Source organism: Pipistrellus kuhlii, unplaced genomic scaffold (assembly GCF_014108245.1).
Source record: "Pipistrellus kuhlii isolate mPipKuh1 unplaced genomic scaffold, mPipKuh1.p scaffold_m20_p_1, whole genome shotgun sequence".
Classification (NCBI taxonomy): domain Eukaryota; kingdom Metazoa; phylum Chordata; class Mammalia; order Chiroptera; family Vespertilionidae; genus Pipistrellus; species Pipistrellus kuhlii.
Genome location: NW_023425404.1, coordinates 64,412,489 through 64,418,478, shown reverse-complemented (window position 1 = coordinate 64,418,478; position 5,990 = coordinate 64,412,489). Strand labels below are relative to the sequence as shown.

General features: G+C 48.9%; 1 pseudogene; it reads left to right on the top strand.

Moving 5' to 3' along the window:
- Positions 1-285: 285 nt before the first annotated feature.
- On the top strand, positions 286-3,651 carry LOC118726126 (annotated as a pseudogene).
- Positions 3,652-5,990: the final 2,339 nt, after the last annotated feature.

Below are 5,990 nucleotides of genomic sequence, written 5' to 3'. Positions count from 1 at the left end.
CAAGAAATCTCATCTGCAATACTGCTGACCCTCACAAAACGGACACCTCAATAAACAATTACCCTAACTATCAAGAGAGAGCCAAGGAAACAAGAGGTCCTTGCATGTTATGAGGTTTGGGTTCCTAGGGCTCAAGCACCTGCAACTGGTTGATGCAATATCACAAGCCGCACTATCTATAGCCTGTGGTTCATGTTTTCAGCTGGCATAGTCACCATTGAGTTGAGAGATACCAGTGCTTACGTGGTTATCAATAAGCTCTTAGTCCATTCAGGCCCAAGAACTTGACCACACAGCAGTGTGACGCATTCAGAGAGGGCCATATGTGATAAAGGTCAGAGAACCCTGGGCTCAGCAGATGAGGATGAAGCACCAGCAGCTCTGACCTGGCAGTTTCCTGAGGAGATGCAGCCACTTCTGCTCCTGATGGCCTTTCTTCTGGCCCCCACGGCGCAGGCAGGTGAGTGACTGACCCTCTCCAGAAGCCCAATGCCACGCGGCACTGGCACAGCCCAGCTCACATGCTACACTCAGACACATCCTGACCCTTGTCAATCCCCAGGTGCTTTCTCAACTCTAGATCCCACCTCCCTCAAAGACAAGCAAGACAGCCGAAATTGGTTTGGCTCAGTGGATAGAGAGTCAGCTTGCGGACTGAAAGGTCCGAGGTTCGATTCCGGTCAAGGGTATGTACCTTGGTTGTGGGCACATCCCTAGGTGTGTGCAAGAGGCAGCTGATCGATATTTTTCTCTCATTGATGTTTCTAACTCTCTGTCCCTCTCTTTTACTCCCTGTAAAAAAAAAAATCAATAAAATATATATTTTTTTAAAAAGATAAGCAAGACTAATTCTGAAAGAAAGCAGCAGAGAGGGTGGAGCAGTGGGCTGCTCCTATAGAGGGCAGATGAGTGTCTCCCTTTCCCTTGTCATCTGGAAAGTGGGTTCTTTTGCAAAGGCATCTGGAAGACTGTTTGATGCTCACAATGAGAAATAATTCCACAGGAAATCGAAGCTTGACAAAGGGACAGGCTTTCATAATCAAAGCAAGGCACACAACATTCTAAAACTCAATGTCTTAAAATGTATCCTAAGTCTCTATCCTCTTCTGCAAGCTTTGTAAAGAAGCTGGGGACCCAGTTGATTCCATAATTGGTGGCATCCTGGTCTCCACAGGCTGGATTAGCCTCTAGTTTTCTCAGGTAATTTATCAGTCCCAGTGTTCTAAATAATACAAACAAGCAGGAGCTCCATGAGTCTGGAAACAAACAGGGAGAGAGAACCAGGGAGCCTGAGGGTAAGAAATTTCCAGAATCTACAGGCATTAAACTGCTTCTTCCAGACACAAACACCATTTCCACATGGATGGCTTCAACAGAAATAAAGGGATCAGGATTTCTCTTTGTCAGAGGAATTATCTCAGGGTCAGATCAGTAGCAAGCCAGGAATGGTACACAAAGAACCTGGAGGATGTCTTCCTGGTTATGGCTGATGACTACAGAAATCACTATCTGCCACCCAAGTATTCCCCACCTGCCCCTGTCTATCCCAGTCTCCCCCTCTCCAGCCTCTGGCTCCATGGGCACAGCAGGCAGAGCAGAATTTTTCTTGCAGGGAAGATCACCGACAGTCATGAGGTCAAGCCTCCCTCTCGTCCCTACATGGCACTTCTTCAGATCAGGATTCCAGGCAGAAAACAATGTGGGGGTTTCCTTGTGCGTGAGGACTTTGTGCTGGCAACAGCTCACTGCTGGGGAAGGTGAAGAGCGCAAGCTGAGGCCCACCCTTCTATAGACACCTCACAGGAAACCCTCTTCCCAGAGGCTAAAGACCTAGGGGCACAGAGGGGCACTTCAGAGGACAGGTCAGCTTTGGGGAGAGGGACAGGTCAATGCAAGTGGCCTGTTGAAGACTAGAGGTACTAATCAAAGGGGCATAAGTAGGAGACCAAGGTTGTGCACTGGAAGCCAGAAATTCATGGTTTTGCTTATGGACAGACAAGTTCAGGGTGGGACTGAACATCTACCCTGAGCTGCCAGCAAGCACAAGGCACGGGCCTGTACAGTCCCCTGTCCCATCTCGTAAAATCCCTCTCCACTCCAATCCTGCACTGCCCCCAGCTACCCTCTTCCCTTTCTGGCCCCTGGGCTGTATCTGCTGTGCCTCCACATCCCTGGCTGTCTCTGTGCAGGTCCATCACAGTCATCCTGGGTGCCCACAACATCAGGAAGTGTGAAAGGACACAGAAAGTCATCCCAGTGAAAACAGCCATCCCCCACCCAAACTATCTTCCCAAATTCAATGACATCATGTTGCTACAGGTAGGATTCATCCTTCCACTAGCTCTTGCACACCTTCAGCCTGGGGTTTCTCATCTCCTGTGACCTCCTTCTTATTATCCCTCCCACTGAGAGCCATTTCCTTATCCCAGGGCTATGACTGTCCTAGTCCTGGGCCCTTGCCCAATGAGAATTCCTGACTTATGCCTTCAGCTGAAGGTGAAGGCCACCTGACTGCCTCTGTGAGCCTCCTCAGGCTGCCCAAGAGAAGAGAGCAGGTTAAGGCAGGTATGGTGTGCAGAGTGGCCAGCTGGGGACTACTCGACCTGAACACCTCCACAGCCACACTGCATGAGGTAGAGCTGGAAATCCAAGATGATGAGCAGTGCATTTCTCACTATACACATCTTTGTAACAGAACCACGGAGATCTGTGTGGGGGACCCAGGAAAGGATCAATCTACTTTTAAGGTGAGATCTCCAGCACTGTTCAGGCCAAGCCCTGGCACAACCAAGCTTGCAGGCAACCAGAGGCAGTGGGAACTAGCCATTGCCCTGTGTTCTCTTCCTTTCCACAGTCCAATCTCTGGTCCTGTCGCTCCTGGGAGCAGAGAGGCTTTCCCATAGCCATGGGTGGGCAAAGGCTTCCTAGAGAGAGGAAATGAGACCTTCAGAGTCAAATGGAAATCCCCAGACCTAAGGAGGGAACAAGGCCTCCCCTGACCTTGATCTTCTAACAGGGACCACACACCCCAGGGACAGGGAGGAGGACAGGGCAAGGAGAAGGCCCAGCTCAGTGTTTCCTCTCTCTGCCCACAGGGTGACTCTGTGGGACCCCTCGTGTGTGACAACATGGCCCAGGGCATTGTCGCCTTTGGGAGGAAAAATGGAAAACCTCCTCTTGTTGAAACTAAGATTTCCAGCTTTCTGCCCTGGATAGAAAGAACAATGAGACGTTTCCAGAGTCCAGACTGAGGGACCCCAGAACTGATCTATTCGTCTCCTCTGGGGCCCAGGCCAGAACTGCACTGTGCAGAGGGGCGAGGGGAGGATGTCAGACACATAATAAACTTGCATCCTCTAGAGTGGATATCACTGATTCCTCCTGTATTCACCAAAACATGTCTTAGTTCCCTGCTGTGTGTGTGCCAACCATCTGTCCACGTTTCCCAGCTGTTAGAGCTTCCTACTTCATGGAACCACGCCTTCCACCTCTACCCAGCTCCTTCCCAGTACTCCTCCCAGTGCCAGCTCCCCTGCCAGGCCTAATGTAAGCTCCATCAGAAACGGGATGACATTTTTCCCCTAAAAAGTGGCCCTCTTCTAGAAGACCCTCTTATCTCAACCAAATTGCCCTCCTCCTTCAAGCCACACTTATACCTTGGTCTGCAAACTGTGGCTTGTGAGCCACATGTGGCTCTTTGGCCCCTTGACTGTGGCTCTTCCACAAAATAGCGCAGCCTAGGTGACTCTATTATGAAGTAGCATTAAAAGAAGTTTAAGATTTAAAAAGTTGGCTCTCAAAAGAAATTTTATAATTTTACTGTTGATATTTGGCTCTGTTGACTAATGAGTTTGCAGACCACTGCCATACCCACACAGCCCCAATGCCAATATGCAGCATAAAAGAATCCAGAAATTAGATAGAGGTTGAATTTGAAGCTCTTGGGTAAGGGACCACTTCTCCACTCAAAGAGCAAAGGGTGGGAAGGTTATGGAAAGGTATAGCTCACTCCATGCAGCCCTCTCCCACCAATCAGAGCAGATTGAGGTGGTCAGCAGGCTTTCGTTACTCTCAGGCCAGGTCCAGTGCCTGGCACAGCTCTGTCTTGAACCCAGAGCCCAGTGCAGCCCCTGGTGTCCTGGAAGCCCACCCACCTGCAGCCAACACTGACCATGAGGGTGCCCTTTTATCTAGGTTTCAGCCAGCCCCTTTCCACCTCCCATTGTGTGTGTCTCTCTCTGTGTGTGTGTGTGTGTGTGTGTGTGTGTGTGTATCTCAGTATTAAAAGGAAATCCAAATCTCTATTATATGACTAGATTAAGAACAGGAATCTCATATTAAAACATTCAACTTCAGAAGAACAGGGGGAAAAGCAGTACTTTGCTGAACATCTGCCATTGATAGGTGTGCTTTGACTATGGGAAAATGTCTTTTGGGTATAAAAAAGTATTCATCACAGAAAAGTAGTTAAATGTGGAACATGTAGATAAGAAAATGAAAATTACCAAGACCTCCACAACACAGAAATGATCATCACTGATCCTTCAGAAGTTCCTCTATGTGCTCATCAGGTGCTGCTCCTTGCACAGAACTGGGGTAGGGCTGTTGAGAACTCCTAGTGCCTCCCTTTCCATTGCTCTTCCCTCTGTGGTCACACTGGTGAGAGTGTTGGGATAATGTGTTTGCAGATGTATCTAACTGCTAGGCCAGGGACATCAGAGACTGGGTTCCCTGGACACCAGAACCAATGAACACAGGTCCAGGAATTCTGTTCAAAATTATGTGGTAATAAAAGCCCCCTGTGCCATACAATATTTGTATCTACAAAGGAAATGCTAAATATTCCAAAAATAAGAGTTTAGAGTGGAGGTAAGAGAGGAAAGCGATCTACCGTTTCGTGTATTTGGGTGTGTGCAGGCCACCTGGTCCTCAGGCGAGTCCACCTTCTACTTCACACCACTGAACAAACCCCTCCCTATAGCCTTTCCCTTCTCATACCCCAGCCACAGATTCTCAGTGGACTGCAGCTGATGTCAGCTTCTCAAGGGCAGGAGCCATGTCTCTCCCATATGACTAGACCTGGCCAGCAAATGATTATTCATTATTTCATCAGCATGGAAAAGAGCCAAGAGCCCAGACATGGAAACAGGCTTGGTTTAGTCACTGAGTGATTCTAAGGATACAGCCCCCTGCTGGCTGCAGCCAAGGCACTTACATTCTTATTCCTTCTTGCAACTTGTGGCTTAGCAATGGGAGTGCAAGTGCGTTGGCAGTGCCACTGTCAGGAACCAAGCCTGAGAATTTCCACAAACATCTGGTGTGATGACACCCAGCAAAACTAGAGGGGTGCGGTCCAGGAAGTACGGTAAGTCACTGAGCCACACCCCCATGCTCCCCTCAGGAGTTTGTGTCTAGACACAAGAAATACCAGCAGCTCTGACCTGGGCAGGCCTCTGGGGAAGATGTAGCCCTCCTTCTCTTGTTTGACGTTACTTCTGCCCAATTACCACCCCCAATCCCCATTTGAGAGGCCTCAGCCCACCCCTTCAAACCCAATGTACCCCATGTACTCCTGTCCCTTCTGCCCTTCATTGCAGGGACTTTTCCTCCATTTACGCCCAGGAATTCTGAATGACTGGTCTCACCCCAACCCAGACTACCAAGTCTGATGCTAGATAGACACTCAACAAGGATGGGCAGGAGGAAGGTGTGCACTACAAGGTTTAACAGCTGTTAGCCTCTCTCTTACAATCTAGAAACTGAGTTTTGTAGAGAAAGGGGTTCGGCAAAAGATGTGAAGCTACAAAACACATTATTAAAACTCCTCACTAAGACACAGAAAAGGGCACCTCAGATCAACCAGCTACTGCCATGGAAGTTGTCACTGGACCCTACTTAAGAACCAGTTAAATTTTCCAGAAGGTATAAGTTGGCTGCAGTCTCTCAACTTGCACTGCCGTGAGCAGGTGTCACAACCAAGTTCTCTGACA